We start from the raw sequence: 20483 nt of genomic DNA, 5'->3' as shown, positions 1-20483 counted from the left end.
GATAATTTACTAGCAAACCAAACTGAACAACAAATTAAAAATATGATATACATGATCTACTGGAATTTATTCTTGGGGTTCAAGGATGATTGCATATATGAAAATCAATTCATGTGAGATACTACATTAACAAAAGACTTAAAACCACATGGTCATCTCTTAGATATAGCAAAAGTATTTGACAAAATTCAGCACCATGTTATGATAAAAGTGCTTAATAAGGATATTACCTAAATGTAATTAAAAATCACATATGAACAACATATAACTAATATCATATTCAACAGTGAAAAACTGAAAACTTTTCCATGAAGAGCACAAATAAGATAAGGATGCCCAGTCTTCCCACTTGTATTCAGTATAGCACTGGCAGTCTTAAAGCGATGAAGTAAGAGAAAGATGTTAAAGGCCTCTAAATTAGAAAAGAAGTAAAATTAACTATACACACAGATTATATGACCCTATATGTAGAAAATCCTAAAAGTCCCATACCAAAAAAAAAATCTGTCAGAAAGAAAATTCAGTAAAGTTGCAGAATACAAAATTAACATACAACATATAAATATAGGTAGCGGGAAGCCCTGCCTTCCGAAGAGATAGGAGTGGCGCGCAAAAGAGCCCGCGATGATCATGGCGACAGCCGTGACCCAGTGAGAGGAAGATGGGATGGCAGCGGATCGCCGGCTTAGGTTAGAGGTTAGAGGCGGGGCCAGCCTGCTGAAGCAGCGAGGAGGAATCAGATGGAAATTTAAAATAGTTTGGAGTCAACACTGATTCCAACCATGGGTTTGTCAGCCTCTACTCCTGCTGTTCCAGTTCAGACCTCAAATCCTTCAGATTATCAGACAGCATCAGCCTTCAGGATGACCAATGCACGAAGGGAGAAATGAAAGACTGTCCAATGAGTGCTGGTCCAAATTGTGAGAGCAAAACATACTCTGTGCCTGACCACCAAGATCGTGCAGGTGAGTATTTGGGGTGTCCCTTTAGAGGCGCTGCTGCTAAGAAAAAGGAGAACCTGGATCCTTCAAATCTGAAGCCACCACCTAATCAAACACCATTTCCAGACCAGCCCTTTGCATTGTCTACCATCAGAGAGGTGTCAGGCATTCCACAAGCAGATTCAGAGAAAAAGTAGGTTTATCCTTCCAAACAGATGTTCTGGAATGCAATGTGAGGAAAGGGTGGAAGTGGAAGGATGAGGGTATTAGAAAGATACGTGTAATATCATTAGAATTCAAAATCAGAACAATGAACAGGCTTGGAAGGAGATTTTGAAGTGGGAAACTCTTCATGCAGAATGGAAGTTGTTTGGTGGCGCTGGACTTTGAAACCACTGTTTAGTTTGTGATGCAAAGTATAAACTATTTTTTTCTGAGATACATTAGACTACCCCCCCAAAATAAATAAATAAATAAAGGTTGCATTTTTATATATAAGAAATGAACAATCCAAAAAGAAAATTAAGAGGACAATTCCATTTAAAATAGTATCAAAAAGTAAAATATGAGGAATGATGTTGGCCAAATTATATCATTACATTGTGTGCACATATGAATATGTAACAATAAATCCCACCATTAAGTATAGCTATAATGCACCAATAAAAAGAAGCAAAAATTAAATACTGAGATATTAACTTAACTAAGGATTTGAAACTAAACTGAAAACCATAAAACATTAATGCAAGAAATTGAAGACACATATAAATAGAAGGACATCTGTGTTCACATATTAAAAGACTTAATAATGTTAAAATGTCCATAATCACAAACCAACCTACATAGTGAACTCAATCTTTATAAAAATCCCAATGGCATTTTTACATTAATAGGGAAAAATTGCTAAAATTCATATGGAACCACAGCCTCGAATAACAACCAAAAAAATCATAAGAAAGAATAATGACAAAGGTCTCTCATTTCCTGATTTCAAAACATTACACATCTGCAATAATTGAAACATTATAGTATTGGTATAAATACAGACATACAAAACCTATTGAAGAAAAGAAGAGTCCAGATATAAATATATATAAATAGATAAATAAATAAATATGAATATATATTATCAAACGGTGTTTGGAGTGCCAGATATTTATTTACATTGCAGGAATAATGGAAATTGGATACTTAAGCCCCACTGAAATCCAATGCAAAATGGATTTAAGACTTTAACATAACCTGAAACTGTAAAACTCTTAGAAAAAAAAGTATCACCTTGGTCTGGCAATGATTTCTTAGATATGCTACCAAAACCACAGGCAACAAAAGTGAAAATAAACACTGCAAGTGGTACTACATTACACTAAAAAGCTGCTACACAGTAAAGACAACAAAAGTGAATAGACAGCCTACAGAATAACAAGAAAAAGTCATAAACTATTGATCTGATAGAGTTAACATGCAAATTATACAAGGAACTTCTACAACATAATATTATAAAGAAATAATAACCCAATTTTAAAATGGGCAAAAGATGTAAGCAGACATTTCTCCAAAGAAGACATACAAATGGCAAATAGGTATATAAATAGATATTACTAATCTAATATTCTCTGATGTTACTAATTATCAGGGAAATGCAAACCAAAACCACAATAGGCTATTACCCTATTGATGAGGTCCCCTGTTAGGATGGCCCTTATATGTTAAAAGAAAAAAAAAGGGGGGGGGGTGAACAAGTGTTGGTGAGAATGCAAAGAAGTTGGAACCCTTGAGCACCATTGTAATGTAAAACAGTACAGCCACTGTGAAAAACAGTATGGAAATTTCTCAAAAAATTAAAAATAAAACTACCATATGGTTCAATAATCCCACTTCTTTTATCCAAGAGAATTCAAATTAGGATCATGCAGAGATATTTGCACACCATGTTCATTGAAGCATGATTCTTTATAGCCAAGATGCATGTCCAACAGATGAGTGGATAAAGAAAATATATGTACAGTGGAACATTATTCAGTCTTTAAAAAATACAGAAATCCTATCACATATGACAACATAGATGACCGTTAAGGACATTATGCTAAGTGAAATAAGCCAGTCAAGAGGGAGAAAAACTGTATTATTCCACTTATGTAAGCTATCTAAAATAGTCAAACTCTTAGCAGCAGAAAGTAGAGTGTTGACTGCCAGTGTCTGAGGCCAGGAGACGTGAAGAATTGCCATTCAATCAGTATTAAGTTCATGTTTAAGTTCGTGAAATAATTCTTGAGATTCGCTGAACAACATTATGCCTATAGTTAACAGTATTGTGCTGTACACCTCAAAATTGTTAGGATAGATCTCATGTATGTTTTTTATCACAATTTTTAGAAAGGGACACTGATAATCAGAGTTGAGCAAAGGTCATAATATCTACCTCTCTGCCACATATGAGAGACTCCAAAGAAGTAAGAGGAAATAAAACACAGGTAAACTGAAAACAAAAATATAAAGAATGTACCACACAACAACTCTTGAAAAAGTAATTTGGAATAGCCTTATTATCAGACAAAGCTGACTTACGAGAAAGAATGATCCAAAAATAAAGAGGGGCATAGTGACTGATAAACTATATGGACAAATCCCCACAAATTATGTCTACAATTTAGATAGCACAATTATGAAACTTGTCCTAATTGAAATATATAGAATACCATATCACACTAGCAGAGTACACATCCTTTTCTGTTGCATATGGAACATTTACAAAAATAAACCATATGCTGGATGGCCATGAAGCAAATTTCAATGCATTTCACAGCATTGAAATCATAGCAAAGTATATTTAAGGACCCCAGTGGAAGTAAGCTAGAAATCAATATATAAAATGAAATAACTAGCACAAACTCAAATGCCTGAACATTAAACAAAGTATGTATAAATAATCTATAAGCAAAGGAGATTAATATGAGGAACTACATTTACCAAAAAATAATGAAATTATGACATAAATTGGAGAATATAGCTAAAAGGTGAATGGAGGGCTGGGGATATAGCTCAGTTGATAGAGTGCTTGCCTCACAAGCACAGAGTCCTGGGTTCAATCCCCAGCACCACACCAAAAAAAAAAAAAAAAAAAAGTGAATGGAAATTTGTAGCTTTAAATGCAATAAAGAGGCTAAACAATCAATGTCCTGACGTCCCATTCAAAAAATAAGGAAAAACAGCATATTAAACATAAAGAAAGTAGTAGATAGAAAATAATCAAAATAAGAACATTAAAAAATGAAATAGAAAACAGCTACATAAAAGAACAAAGGAAGGGGCTTGGGAGATAGCTCAGCTGGTAGAGTGCTTCCCTCACAAGCACCAGGCCCTGAGTTCGATCCCCAGTACTGCAAAAAAAAAAAAAAAAAAAAAAAAAAAGAACAAAGGAAGAGATTCAAATGCTCGTGGTTTGAAGAGACAATAGATACCTGGCAAGGCTAATAAAGAAAGACCTAGACAAAGCATGGAAATTATCAATATTAGGAATGCAGAAAGAGGACATTATTATAGAATTTTTCATGTTTAATTAAAATAAGAATATACTTATATTAGTTTCCTAAAACTTCTGTAACAAATCACCATACATGCAATGGCTTAAAGCAGCAGAAATTCATTCTCTGAAAGTTCTGGAAGTTTTTGCCAGAAGTCCACAACTGGTGTCATTTGTCATATTTTAAGGTATCACCAAGGCTTTAGAAGTTCCTGCTTGAGAAGTTCTCTGTATCAGAGAACCGTTTCCTTCCTTACCACTGTCCCACTTTACATAGCTGCCCCCAGTTTAGGACACACAGTTGAAACTTCAGTCTTTGCTTCTGTGGGTCTTTGGTCTTCTGAAAATTCTCCCTCTGCCTCCCTCTTACAAAAATACATGTCATTTAAGGCTCGCCCCATTAAACTCAAAGTCCATAATTAAGTCACAACTGCAGGAGATTTAGATGATAGGTAGATAGATAGGTAGATAGATAATAGGTATAGATACTGATAGATAGATATAGATATATATGTCACATGTATAGCTTCCAGGAATTAGGGCATGAATATCTTTTGGGAAACTACTATTCAACCTACCATGATACTATAACTATTGTATTTCAATGGATTTGGAAACTCAATTAATAGGGACAAAATCTTAGAAAAACACAACCACCAAAACTAACAAAAAAGAAGTTTAAAATATGACTTTTCTTACAGTTATTAGAGATTAATTTTTTTAAACTTTCCCACCAAGAAAATTTCTAGTTAAGATGGCTTTCCTACTGATTTTTTTCATAGATGAGAAGCAACACTGTCTTTTTTTTTATAATTAGCTTTTTTTATTCAACAATATGTCGTGAACATTGTGAAATTTATTCTTTATGAAAATATGATGTTTCATCTCCGTGTATATTTTCCTGATGAATATGCAATAATTTAATCAAGACCACAGCATTGAACTTTAGACTATTTCCAGTTTTTACCAATTATAAATTATAATGCAAATTTCTTTTTTTTTTTTCTGTTTGTACATGGCATAAAGGCATACCATTTGTGTAATCATAAATTTACATACAGTAATGTTGTTTGATTCATTCTGTTATTTTTTCCCTTCCCCCCACCCCTCCCACCCCTCTTTTCCCTCTATACAGTCCTTCCTTCCTCCATACTTGCCCCCCTCCCTAACCCTAACTCTAACACTAACCCTCCCCTCCCCCCATTATATGTCATCATCCACTTATTAGCGATATCATTCGTCCTTTGGCTTTTTGAGATTGGCTTATCTCACTTAGCATGATATTCTCCAATTTCATCCATTTGCCTGCAAATGCCATAATCTTATCATTCTTTATGGCTGAGTAATATTCCATTGTATATATATATACCACAGTTTCTTTATCCACTCATCAATTGAAGGACATCTAGGTTGGTTCCACAGTCGCAACACTGTCTTAATACAAGTCCTTTCAGGAATTAGATTAAAGACACTTCCCATCCCATTTTATGAGAGTATAGAATAACTAATTACCAAAACCTTGATACAATACAAAAAAAAAAAAAGATTCAACTTCAATTACTCTCATTAATGTAGTCCCACCAATCGAACATTTGCCAAATGTCTCCCTCCAATCACATATATAATACAACTAGGATGAACTGAAACTGTGCTTTGTACTAATGCCAGTTCTGTTGAACCTTCAATGCATATTCTTATGTAATCCTCAGCATTGACTTACGAATTAGTTTTTTTCTGTTTGTTTCTTTTTTGACATGTTGGGAATCAAACCCAGGGTTTCTGCTTACCAGGCAAGTACTCTACTTCGAAGTGACACCTCCAGCCCTGAATTAGGCACATTTTTAACCCCGTTTAACAGCTAAGACAGTTGAGACATGGTGAGCTTAAGTGAATTCCATCTGTATATTACATTAATCACTGGCATAAATGGATTCCACTAATGAGAACTCCTAGAAACTCTATAACTCCAGTCCCTAGGGGACTGCCTATTTCATAGTAAATGTTCAATGAGTATTTATGGGAAAAATGTTTCATCCAAAAGTTCTGGCATGTAGGAAATAAATCTGAATTTGAAACTGCTTGTTAAGAGGATGGATGCATTTGTTGAAAAAATGAAATTGGGCAACATTGGTTTTTTTATCTCTATTCTTGTTGTCTTGATCCATAAGCTATCTGTTTATTTCAGTATTAGACAATTTCTTCCAAATCCTACATTCAAGTTGCTTTTCTGAACACAAAACTATAGTTCTTTAATAGAGCATTATTACCATGATGATTTTCATCAATTTGACTGATTCTCCACACTAACAGCGCAACACCATACCAAAGATTGCTGTCAGCTGAAATCATTGAGCTAACAGTATTCAATTCAGACAGTCTCGGTTATCTTTAAGAAAAGCAATGGAAATGTATTTGGAGTGGGACAGTTTTTGAATATAATGTACTTTTTTATCCTCTGATGTTGTATGCCATGTCCATCAATGTCAGATAGAAATAGCCTGACCTTGAAATGTTTGGTCCAGGTACCATGGATGAACTGAATCAGATCAATCAAACAGCTGATTGGATCATTGTGTGACAATCAGTTCTCAAGATGACCTGAGAAAAGGCATCATGGAACAGTGAATTCTCTGACTACATAAAATCTAACTATAGATTCCCTTTCTTAAAAATCCTAATGACCTATATACAAATTACCCAACAGACTATTCTATGAGAGAGTGGTATGAAACAAGGCAGATGCTCTCCATATTTTTAATTCTTGGGATTTTGAAAATAGAGACACAATAAAAATAGCAACAACAAATAGAATCTACAGATGCTGAGTAAATGTATAAAAGCCATTTCTTACGTCTTCAATTTTCCTTTAAGCTTAGTTATGTAAATTACTTTTCTAAAACATAATATATAACAATGTGTATATTATAGTACACTATTAGGACAAAATGAAACTGATTCAACCACTCAGCTGTTTTTTTTTTTTTCTTGTTAAAATTTGCATCTCACTTGTTTATATTTTAAACCATGTCACAGTCAATCAAAGCAATTACTCTAGGATTAGGCAAAGCTTTTATTGAATTAATGATATGTCATATAAAATAAGACTATTCTTGAATTATTACAAAACTTCATCACATTTAAGCTGTGTACTTCACTAATAACCTGGAGAAAGTGATTTAAGCTGGGAAATTTTCAAGATACTTTTTATCGTTCTAATTCCAGGCCAATAAAATATCTTTTCTTTGGCATATCTGAGGAAAAATCAAGTCTTCCACATATTAGTACTCATTAAATATCTTACTTTAAAACAGATCTAGCCTTATGCCATTCTTGGTTAAAAAGTTTTTCTATGCTTTCGGTTTTTCAATCCATGTTTTTGAGCCCTGCTATATGACAGACATTGTTCTGGGCACTAAGTATTCAGCAATAAACAAGATAGGTAACATTCTATTTGAGGAGAAAAAGATTTTTTTTTTTTAATGAAATAATGGTTGGGGATGTGGCTCAGTGGTAGAGCACCTGCCCAAAATGTGTGAGACCCTGGGTTAGATCCCCAACACCTCAAAAAGATAATATTAAAATGAAGGAAATAAGTCATTTTTTTTAAATGAAGGGAAAAGTAACTGCAGATTATGATGAGTTAAAATAATATGAAGATGTGCTAAAGCAATTGGAAATCAGCTTGGGTAGGAAAAAGGAAAGTTTTTTTTTCATCCTGAGTTAACCTATGGGTGCTAAATCCTAATGTTGCTGAAAACAGGATATCAGTGAAGATAGAGCCTTAATTCCTAAATCATCATTCAGCTGTTTACTTCCAAAAACAATTTCTTACCTTCTTAAGTATGAAGGATTACAAAATGAATCATAGATTTACAGGATGCTAGAGCTTGGAGCCACCTTCAAGTTCATCTAGTGTCTACTTCTGCTTCATTTTAAAGATAAAGTACCTAATTCCCAGAGAGGTCAAGGGTTTTATAAATGTACCAATGTTAGTTGGAAGTGCAGCCATGACAATGTTGGGTCTCTTGACTCTGAGACAAGTGTTCATCCAGAGTTTCCCTCTCTTCTAGAACCTAGGTGTCAAGACTGTCACTCCATTCATAGAAAGGCCTGGGACAGTCTACCCAGATAAATATAAGGCTCAGGATCACCATGGAAACCCACAACCATTATAGTATCAAAAGTATAGTATACTTTTTCTCCAATGAACTCAAATACTTTCTGGTGAATGATCACATTTATGCTTAAAACACTCCTGTGAGATAAGCAAAAGGTCTTTATTTCTAAAGTTTAAGAGGCACCTGGTATGAGGAAATAATCCACGTGGTGCCTATTAAAATCAAATCAGAAAACTGATTGGGAATAAAGATAGAAATCAGATGATATAAGCGATGATACAATATTTACACAGTAGTGTGACATTTTGATTGCTTGTGCTATTTTCACTATTGGCATTATTCACCCAATGAAATATATATTCAGTCCTACCCACTGAACCAGCTAAATTTGGTACTTTATTCTTTCAAGCATATCTAGATAGATAGATAGAGATATAGAAAGTTAGATAGATGACAGAGAAAGAGAGAGAGAGATTAAAATCTGTTTTCTTATGGGAATGGAGTCCATGGGGATACATGGAAAAATTGTAATGACTTTCAAGGAATTAAGAAACATATTCCCAAATCTTGAAAAAATAATGTTTCTCCTGTCAGTCACAAGGTCTATAGGTGAATTATTAGTTATGGCTAGTTATTTCTTAATTAGTGTCCATGCAGTATTTATGCCTTGTCAGCTAATATTTTTATTCCTCCTCTGATTGTTAAAGTAAGGGTAAAAGTGTGTTTTAGCACGTAATCCTGCCTGCTTTGTCTTATGATTCCCTTACACTATGTTCAAGACCATTTAGGGAGTTGCAAAATAATATAAGTAACATTCTATGCTAAGTAAACTTGAACTTCATCCACTGGCATATGAAATACAGCAGGAAAGAGGGAACTAGAACACAAGGGACTGGCATTGCTTTTATGAGAAAGGGCTTTGGATGGGGGGAGAATATTTGTAATAATGCTTGATTTGCTAATGTTTCATGTTCAGAGGCATCTTTTTATTTCTATTCCTGCTGTCAGTTCTTGGTGTCTAAAATCCCCCAGAGCAGTGGTTTTTGGTGTGTTTTCTTTAAACTTGCCAGGGAATCTGTTTGAAAGGGATTATTTGAGTTTGACAACCGGGAGCAACCCTGCCTCTCTACAGGAGGAGACAGGAGCTGTTTATTTGACCAGCTGAGAGAAATGTACACAGAGGCAGACCTGGTAGTGTCACTGGGTCCCAAGGCCCTCAGTAGGATACAGAGTAACAGCTGTTTGCTACAGTGAACAGATCAGAGGATTTTCATTTAATAAATTGGTGCTTTTCTTTTATTAGTATTTTTAATGGAGGCTACCTTCTTCATGTCCTCCTGTGACCCTTTCTACCTACATTTTAGGGGTAGTCTAACTGACCAAAATTCTCAGCCAATGATGAATAGCATTGAGGTGTCTGAGAAATGCTAGTAGAGTCTAGCTATCTACAGGCAAAAAGGAAAGAGGGAGGCATCTGGGTAACCACTCCAAGGCTACAGATTATAATATATGAAATAGTTTTTATTTTTCTTTCTGGGTCTTCATTTTCTTTATTGTTATTATTATAAATAATATTCTAGATTTTAAGGCTATATGCTCAAAAAAGGTTATTCAGTTGAATAGAAATGGAAAACTAAATTAGAAATGTATTATGTTATGATTGCAAGAAATACACCGTCAACATTTCTATTCCCATTTTCTTTTTTACTTTTTTGTTGCAGAATAACACATGTATAGAAAAGAACATAGAAGAAATTTACAGCTAAAGAAATTTGTACAAAACGAGTAACCCATGTAACCACCATCCTTGGCAAGAAATCTAACATAGCTAGTACCCTGAAAACCTCCCTTTTGCCCCTTGCAGTTAGTAAGGCAACTCTTCCTCTTCCTCTTTCTCTTCCTGCCTAAAAGTAACCACTATCCTAGCATCAAATTTGTTATGCTTTTGAATTTCATATAAATAGTTATTTCAGTATGTGTGCTTTTTTTATTTGGCTTGCATTTTAATATCATGTTTAACTGCACATTGTTTTGTTCTTGTTTGGTTTGGGGGTTTTGTGTGTGTGTGTGTGTGTGTGTGTGTGTGTGTGTGTGTGTGTGTGTGTGTGTGTGTGTGGTGCAAGGGAACCCAGGCTTTCCTGCATGTTAGGCAATGCTATACCAATGAGCTATATCTCCAGGCCTGAGAGACTCCAAATTGTTGCAAGTAGCTATAGTTTGCTCATATTTATATGGGAATAGAATTGTTACCACAATTCTGCTACTACAAATTCTATTCTACAATTTGTTTTATCCATCCTAGTACAGATTTTAGATTATTCTATATATTCTCCAACACATACACATGATATTAGCCATTATAGTGAGGGGGTCATGGTACCTTGTGGGATTCCTCTGATTATCAAGATATTGAATTGCCTTTTCATATGTTAATTGATCATTTAGATATATTCTTTTAATTGTTCAAATATCTTGCCCTATTTTTATTAGATTGCTGTCTTTCACTTAATGATTTCCAGCAGATTTCTATATAATAGTCTTTGGCATGTGTATTAAAAATCTCCTTGCTTAGTCTTTATCTTGCCTTTTAACAATAAATTCTTTCAGTGAACAGAAATTCAGAATATTAAAAAGATTAATTTATCAAAATTTTTCTATTTCTGAAATTTTTCTTCTGTATCAAGATTATGAAATTATTCTCATATATTACTTTCTATATTTGTTTAGCCTTTAATATTTTGATGTGAAATTTTTCTTGATCATTTTATGATGCCAGTGAGATGGAGTCAAAATCATTTATTAAGAAACCTTGCCATTTTCCACTGCTCTGCTGCACACCTTTGTCATAAACCAACCGTCTGTGTATGCATAGATCTCTCACTGGCCTCTATCATGATCCATTGGTCAGGGTTCTCTACTTTTTATTGGTGTATTTTAAATTATACATAATAGTAGGATTCATTATGTCATATTTGTACATGCACATAGCATGATTTAATCATTCTTATCATAGGTCAGTTTTTCTTTGCATGAAACATCAAACAATTCTATGTAATGTAGCTTTAAAATACCCCTGCATGTCTAATTAAGTTCTTTCCCCTTCTTCTTTTTCAATAAGACTTTCACTTCCTAGTCCATTGCATTTGTGTATAAATATTAAAGTCAACTTGTCAAGTTCCAATTATACATACAAACCACAATTTAAATTTCAGTGGAATTGCATTAAATTTATAAAATAACTCAGGGACAGTTGACATCTTTATAATATTGAATCTTCCAAGTCATAAGCATGGTATGCCCCTACATTTATTTAAATATTAAATTTCTGAAATATTTTCCCTCTTATGTGTAGACATCCTATACATTTTTATTAGATGTATTTTTGTGCATTTACACATGTTTTGCTGCTCGTAGTGTATTATGTCATTTTCTAATATGTGAGAGAAATACAATTGATTTTCATATATTTACCTTGTATCCAAGAATCTTGCTCTTTTCATTTGTTGATATTTCATCTTTGTATATTCAAAATCATATCATATTGCTTTGCTCAATGTGATAATTTTTCCATCTCCTTCACATCATTAATGTTCAACCTTTTCTATCAAATGCATTTAGTGGTATACATTTTCTTCCAAGAATGGCTTTACCTATATTTTGCAAGTTTCGACAAGTAATTTTTTAAAATTTTTGTTACGTTTTCAACCATATTCATTGAGAGTTCCTTTTATGCATGAGCTCTTTTCAGGGATTTCTGTTTAGTTTTGTTTGGTTCGGGGTTTGTTGTTGTTGTTATGGATATCTGTGTTATAGATCTCTTTGTATCCTTAGTCTGAACTGGGTTCTGCCTTCCCTTCTAACACTTCTCACTGGCCTCAAGCTCTAGGGCTTTTTCTGGACTCACTCACTCCTTATCTACTTTGAGGCTTTCTGTGGATCATTTCCATACTACCCACATTAGGAACTTGTCCTTGGCTGCCTGCCTACCTGTGTTACTGAAACTCCTATTTTCTTTCCTCTGTGACTAGGCAGAGTGGAAATCATACTGACTGTCCTGCTATGATTTCTGTCCTCAGCTGGGTTCTCAGTGCTGTTCAGCAACCATTTCTTTTATTTTCTTCTTCTATTAATGGCAACTCACAATCACTGTTTCTAATTGTTTCAGTGATGGTAACACCAAGTTTTCTTCCACCTTAGAAAACTTGCTAAGCTTGAGACCCACCCTGCGTTACTGAGAAGATTAAAGTTCTCTAGATTAAGTTCCTTCAAATTCCTTTTGCTCCATGTGGAAATATCTTGATACTTGCCTTTATTTCCACCATAAATATATTACTTATTCTTCCTCATTTCCTCTTCCTTTACTTCATCTTCAGAGGAAGCACATTGTCTAACCTTGCTCTTATTCATTCCTTCAATGATTTTTTTTTACAACTCCTCTAATGTTAGGATTCTCTTTCCCTTTTTTTTCTACACTATTTCTGTGATTTGTATTGCTATAAAGAATTTATCTTCTAAATCAACTCTCCAAGAGATTTAGTACATCCAGTCTAAATTCTTACCAGTCAGAACCAAACCAGAGTATCACTGCTATTTTTATACTCCTAGACCATAACATTGCATAGGACAATATTTTATTCTAATTTACTTCTCAGTTGATGGGTGAAATTGTGACTGTCACAGACAATGTTGCTAAAAAGTTTATCTTGGTAACAAACCCTAGATGCCTCTTTTATTCTGCTGCCAATATTTAAATACTTATGGGCAAGATTTATCTTTCTGAATGTGGTAAAGTAGATGATTTGTGTTGGAGTCCTCTGAATCCATTCTTTTCTTATAACCTCTTTTTAGAATAGTCTTTGTAAATATAAGGGAATTGAACTCTATAAATATTAGAAAATCCTCTAATAAAGGAGAGTATGAATAGTATAAGCAGTCTATTTTTGTATCAAGAATATGGCCTATGATTATTCTTATAAAATATTTACATTCCTAAGTATATCATACTGGGGCTAATATTATGATCATTTTCCATTCCAGGCACACACCTTGACTGATTATGGGGAATATCAAATTAGAAGCATGCTTGGTGACAGTGGGAAAATGTTGGAATTAAGCATTTAAACAATGCACAACACATGCAAGGATAATAGAGAATTTGGAATTGCATTATGTTCTCCACATTCTCTACTACTTCTCTGACCCTCACACCACTCTGATGTTATTTGATGACAGCCACACACCCTTCTTATATGGATTTTTGTTACCAGACATTATGATGGTAACAGGTCAGTTTTATCCAACAACATTTTATTGGAATCCTTTTTCATTTTTCACTTACCAAAAAAAAAAAAAAAAAAAATCCCTTAGAAAGTCTGATTCTTACTCTTGAATCCAAACTTCCAGGCTTCATTTGTGTTCTAGTAGTATCTACATCCATTTTAACATACAGTGTTCAAAGTGAAATCTATTTAAACCATCCAGAAAGTTTTATTTTATGTTCACATTAAATTTTATATTATGATAAAATGGGGGGATTAAGGGCATTGAATTGGATGTTCTCCAAGGTCCCTTTTAGCTTAAATATACTTTAATTCTGAGAAGGAAAAAAAATTGCCAATGCTTACAGTCCCTAGAAAGAATAGACTGCTTTTATGTCTGTGGCAGAGTAATCTTGTGAATGCATTTTAACTTGTTCATTGATTTACTAAGGGAAAAAAATCTTTACAGAGTATGTGTTCTTCTGTTTCCTGTAATCAGATTATTATCCATAATGCCAACTATATTTGTACAGTTATTTAAGGTTTATAAAAACCTTTTATGATCATTTAATCATCAAAACCTCCCTATAACAGATCCCCTCTGAGAATAAAGATTAAGATGAGCTTCTAGCCAAAACCATCAAGTTTTTAAATGGTAGAGTAAATGCACATAGAACTCTTTGAAAAAGGTAATTATTGCAGTTTTAAATGAAACATCGTCCTGATACATTCATTTTTTTCACCTCTAAGATGCATACTGGAAGTTTGTTTACTTTAAAATAGTTTGCTACCATGAACATTATTGAATAAATACATTTGGATTTTCAAATAAATAAAAAGAAAGAAAAATTTAAAAAAGAAAAGTGCACAGTTTTATTCCCAAAATGGAAGACTTGGCAGTAGTGGTAAAGAAAATTGGATGTTGTTGAATGGCCTTGAAGCACAACTTCATTCAACATAAAATCCCAAGAGCATCACTACCCCATAAGAAAATAAAATGGTCCTTGGAAGTTTTATACCACTCTTTTAAAGTGAAAATGCTCACTGGCACAAATTCCCCATAAGGAAAAATTTAGTCCACATCTTAATGTGGACTAAGGAAACAAGGAATAAACATTGAGAATGCCCATGCTAACCATTCTCTTCAGAAGATGAGAAATTAAACTTCAAAGTGGGTGGTCAGCACACACTTCACACTGATTGTCTGTGTGACACAGGTCTACCACAGCATCTGAACATTGAGGTTGAGCACAGCTATCTCAAGATGGGTTTTTTTGTGTTTTTCTTTTTTTTTTTTTATTTTCACTCCTTTGCTTCATTTGAAAATGCAGATTAATATACTCTTTGCATTTCATGTGGTTTCTGATCACCCATACTTTATTAATAGATTCTCATCTTCTCTCACAAACATGTTACTCCTTAAACAGTTTGCTCTGCTATGGTCAAAACACTGGTGGACCCGACAGAGAATTCCATCTTCTTGAAAGAGTGTTCTCATTACTGTGGTCTGTAGGTCTGGAACAAATGTCCATTTGGTACTCTTTATCAATTAGTCTTTTTTTATGACAGGTCTAGCACAACCTTTGTACATTTTGCCAGACATTGTAGATCAAAAATGTTCACCAAAATGCAAAACAAATGACACATAGAGAAGCCCATCAAATAAACAATTTGCAGTAATAATGATGAGCATTCATTAACTAGAAATGCATATGCAGCCATACTAATTCTGATTGCATGTATATGTACTTATATAAGTACTTTTGAAATATATTTTATAATATATAATGATATATTACTAAATATAGTGTAATAAATGTATAATACAAATTTAAAATTTTAATGTGTTTGAATATTAACATTTAATATATATTTATAAAATATACTTGAGATATATGATACATAAAATATATATTTGTATAAATACAAATTTCTGATATTTGTTTGTTTGTTTTTGTTATTGTGGAGTTTTTGCTTATTTGTTTGTTGCTAGGATTGAACCCAGAGTCTTGAGCATGCTAAGCACTTTACACTACTGAGCCACACGCCAGTCCCCTTTTCAGATTTTTTTAAATCACTCAAATTAACAAATATGTACTTGACTTTTATTGTATTTTGAGACCATGAGCTAAGACTTGAATTGTTACAATCATTTTTCCTAATTAGTGATAGGTAATTTTTGTTGTCCAAGTGGCTGGTGCACAGTATCCAGATATTTAGTTCAATATTATTCTGGATACTCTTGTGTGAACATTTTTGAAAGAGATTAACTTTTTATAATTTTTAATTTTACAGATAATATTATATGAATTTACCATATATAACACATTTTTTAACTATATACCCATTGTGGAATGTGTAAATCTAGATAATTAATATATGCATTACCTCATATAATTATCCCTTTTATGATGAGAACACTTAATATCCACTCTGTTAGCAATTTCAAGAATGCAATTACAGCCTGGCATGGTGGTTTACACCTATAATCCCAGTGGCTCCGAAAGCTGAGGCAGGAGGATCACAAGTTCAAAGCCAGCCTCAGCAACTTAGTTTAGACTCTAAGCAACTTAGACCCTGTCTCAAAATTAAACATAAAAAAGGATTGGGAATGTGGCTTGGTGGCTAAGTGCCCCTGGGTTTAATCCCTAGTACCAAAAAAAAAAAAAAAAAAAAAAAAAAAAAAATCAGTACAGTTGATCTTACGTATCTATGGATTCCATGACCTTGGATTGAACCAGTTATGCATTGAGAATATTTCTTTTTATTTTTTTCTGTACTGAACATGTAAAAACTTTTTACTTGTCATTATTCCCCAAACAGTACAACTATTTACATCCCATTTAGGCTGTTTTAAAAATTATAAGCAATCTTAAGTTGATTTAAATGTATGGAAGGATGTGTATAGGTTATATGCAAATACCATGCTGTTTTATATAAGTGACCTGAGCATCCTCATCAATGGGGGTCCTGGTATCCTCAGGGATACCAAGAGACTATTGCGTCTTGTTCACCACAGTCACCACATTGCTCAATAGATCACTTGAACTTACTCCTTCTGTCTAACTGAAATTTTGTATCCTTTGACCAACTTCTCCCCAACTCACCCCAGTCACTGATAACTTCCATTCTACTCTCTAATTCTATGAATGAACTTTTTTAGATTATACATATGGGTGAGATCATGAGGTACCTGTCCTTTTCTACTTGGCTTATTTCACTTAGCCTAGTATTATTTCCCTCCTAGACAGACTCCAAAAGCTTTCCAACAAAATAAAATCCAAGTGCATTCACTTGGTCTGTGAATTTCTCTCTGGTCTGTCATATACTTACCCATCAGATTTTTATTTCCTGCCACTTCCTTCCTATCTTATATTTCATACTCTGGTAGTGACTCATGTGTCCCCTAGACACACCTGCCTTTTTCACACCTCCATGTTTGTCCAGACTATCCCCACTGCCAGGGCACATTCCCCTCCCCAATTTAAACCATTTTAATACTTTAAACACCCTTTTTCTTGGCTCACACCATTCTTCAATTTTGTTTACTTTCCTTTATTGCATTTTGAGATGTATTTATAAATATATGATGTGGTATCTCAAAACAATATATAAATTGTACCTTTTTTCATTTTTGAAATCTCTATTTTTAATAAAGGAAACAATACAAATAATGTTGAGGTGTCCCTTTGGATCCATTTTATCTTATTGCACTTGCTCCTCTCTGTAGTTGGTGCCTATTCTTACAGACAGTTTCTGTTCTTTTTGCTATGTATTTACACATACATACATACCCACCATTAAGTAACAGTACTACTGTTTCAATTTTGCATATATAGTATTTTACTGTATATATATATGTTCTGCAATTGTACTTGTTCAACATTAGGTTTTGTGAACAACATAATGTTTGGCTGTCTATGTTGACTTATAAAGACCTCTGTACCCCATCGCTTTTTTTTTATTGTAAAAAATTGGGATACATGTTATTTCTCTGTTTGTACATGAAGTAAAGGCATACTATTTGTATAATCATACATTTACATAGGGTAATAGTGTTTGATTCATTCTGTTATTTTTTTCCTTCCCCCATACCTCCCACCCCTCTTTTCCCTCTATACAGTCCCTCCTTCCTCCATTCTTGTCCCTCTCCCACCCCCCATTATGTGTCATCATCCGCTTATCAGCCAGATCATTCTTCCTTTGGTTTTTTGAGATTGGGTTATCTCACTTAGCATGATATTCTCCAATTTCATCCATTTACCTGCAAATACCATAATTTTATTATTCTTTGTGGCTGAGTAATATTCCATTGTGTGTGTGTGTGTGTGTGTGTATACCACAGTTTCTTTATCCATTCATCAATTGAAGGGCATCTAGGTTGGTTTCACAAACTGACTATTGTGAATTGAGCAGCTATGAACATTGATGTGGCTACATCACTGTACTATGCTGATTTTAAGTCCTTTGGGTATAGGCCGAGGAGTGGGATAGCTGGGTCACCTGGTGGTTCCATTCCAAGTTTTCTAAGGAATCTCCACACTGCTTTTCAGAGTGGCTGCACTAATTTGCAACCCCACTAGCAATGTATGAGTGTACCTTTTCCCCCCACAACCTCGCCAACACCTATTGTTGCTTGTGTTCTTGATAATCGCCATTCTAATTGGGGTGAGGTGGAATCTTAGGGTAGTTTTGATTTGCATTTCTCTTATTACTAGAGATGTTGAACATTTTTCCCCATCGCTTTAAATGTGAGTATTGTGTTCCTGGATATGCTAAATTTTATTTATCTTGCTAGCTGCTAATGAACCCTGATGTTGTTTATGATTCAATGCTTTTATTTGAAAAAAAAACTGCAATGAATGCCTTATACATGTATTCTTGGGCATTCATGTGAAAGCTTGTCTAGGTATATATCTATACTTAGGTATAGAAGAAAACCTAGGTATATTTCTATAAAAGATTATCATATATTTTCATTAGAAGTTTTATTTTTATTGGGTATTGTCAAATTGTTCTTCAAAGGAGATGTACCAATATTCACTATCATCAGCCTGTATGACAGGTCCTGATTCTTGTCAACACCTAATATTCTCCTCTCCTTAATTATTTTTATTTTGAGCTTTATAGTTGAGGCCACTGTCTTGTTGCATATGCATCTCCTGATCCTATATCAAGACGCAGCTCAGGGATCATCTTTTCCAGAGCATTTTACCAGTTTCTTCCTTTACATTGCCTTGCACAGCTCTAGCAGCACAGGGGAAAGAGTGTTTTTGAATCACTTGTTTTCCCTCTTACTTACCCTATAGACTCTTTAAGAGCTGGAATCTTTTATTGGTTCCCTCTGAGTTCACAGATCACAGAACAAGGACAAACACATGATTATGTGATCCATATGTTTTTGTTTGAGTGAATTAAAATATATTTTTTTCCAAGCTCTAACAGATTTATATCATACTCCATGGAAGTTCATGAATGGGAGAAAATAAAATGTCAGGATTGACCATCGAATTCTTGGCTTTTGTGTTTTGGGCTATGGCACAGACTATACTTGCAAAGAGGGTCTACCTAGCAAGTCAGGAGGGCCCAGATGTAGGAGAGATCATAAAATATTACAGATCACAGTCATAGTATTTTTATATCTGTTTAAGCTTTCATTTAAAGAAGCACCTGCTGAATGTTATAAAGACTTGTAAGGTTCCCAAAGAGCCCTCAAGTATTTTGATACATACCTTGGCTAAACCCTTCAAAGTTGAACAAGATACAATATGTCCATATAATGAATTCCTCTTTTACAATGATGGGAATGTGATTTAAAGTCTTGGAGCTTTGATTTTTCCATTTTGTTAAATGGAGATAGTAACAGAATTCCCCTCACAAGTTTTTGTGGGATTTAAATGAGATGATGCATGTAAATGCTTCAATAGTATGTGGGACAGTTAGTACATGTGCCACACACTCAAAACATGATACATTAGCTTGAATTGTTACCATTGTCATTGTTGTTTGACTTGGATTCTAAAGAGGAAAGAAAATAAAAAGTCTACTTTCTCACCAAATTGGTTCTTAATTTATGAGGAATTTGCTTGTAAGGGAATTAACAGATCTTTCCTGATCTTATTTTTCTTCTGAAAAATTGTCTAGTTATCCATTTAAACTTTGACTTTAATCCATAAAGAGATTATACCATAATCATTAGAGTTACTTTCTAAACCTAATCTGCCAATAAACTTACCCTGTTAATCAACATTTTCAGTAGCTTCCGACTTCCACTTACAATACAACCCAAGATGATTTTTATTCAATAATATATGCTTAATTACTGCACTAGTTTCCAAAAGTCTGTTGTTAAAAAAAAAAAGGCACTACAAACTCATTGGTTTAAATTAATAAAATTTAATCTTTCACAATTCAGGAGGCTAAAAGTCCACAGTGAAGGCATCTGCCAGGTTCTGGTCTTTGAAATCTCTAGACCAGTATCCTTCCCAAGCTAATTTTGTATACATGTCTTCCTTTTCCTCTTATGATGGCATTTGGGATGTTTGAAACTCTCCTCACACCCACTGATCTACCACAATGGATTAATGACAAGGGTACACATCATCAGCATCAGCCACAGTAGCAGCCACCATCACAACTACCA

The 20483-nt window shown here is 34.0% G+C and overlaps 1 pseudogene across 1 annotated transcript; it reads left to right on the top strand.

Moving 5' to 3' along the window:
* The first annotated feature begins 264 nt into the window (after positions 1–264).
* On the top strand, positions 265–1331 carry LOC306644880 (holocytochrome c-type synthase-like; annotated as a pseudogene). The gene has a single exon. The product of its transcript is annotated as a holocytochrome c-type synthase-like (transcript).
* Positions 1332–20483: the final 19152 nt, after the last annotated feature.

The sequence above is a fragment of the Sciurus vulgaris genome (genome assembly GCF_902686455.1).
Source record: "Sciurus vulgaris genome assembly, chromosome: 15".
Taxonomy (NCBI): Eukaryota; Metazoa; Chordata; class Mammalia; order Rodentia; family Sciuridae; genus Sciurus; species Sciurus vulgaris.
Note: the sequence above shows the minus strand (reverse complement) of the source record. Positions and strands in the feature narration are given on the sequence as shown.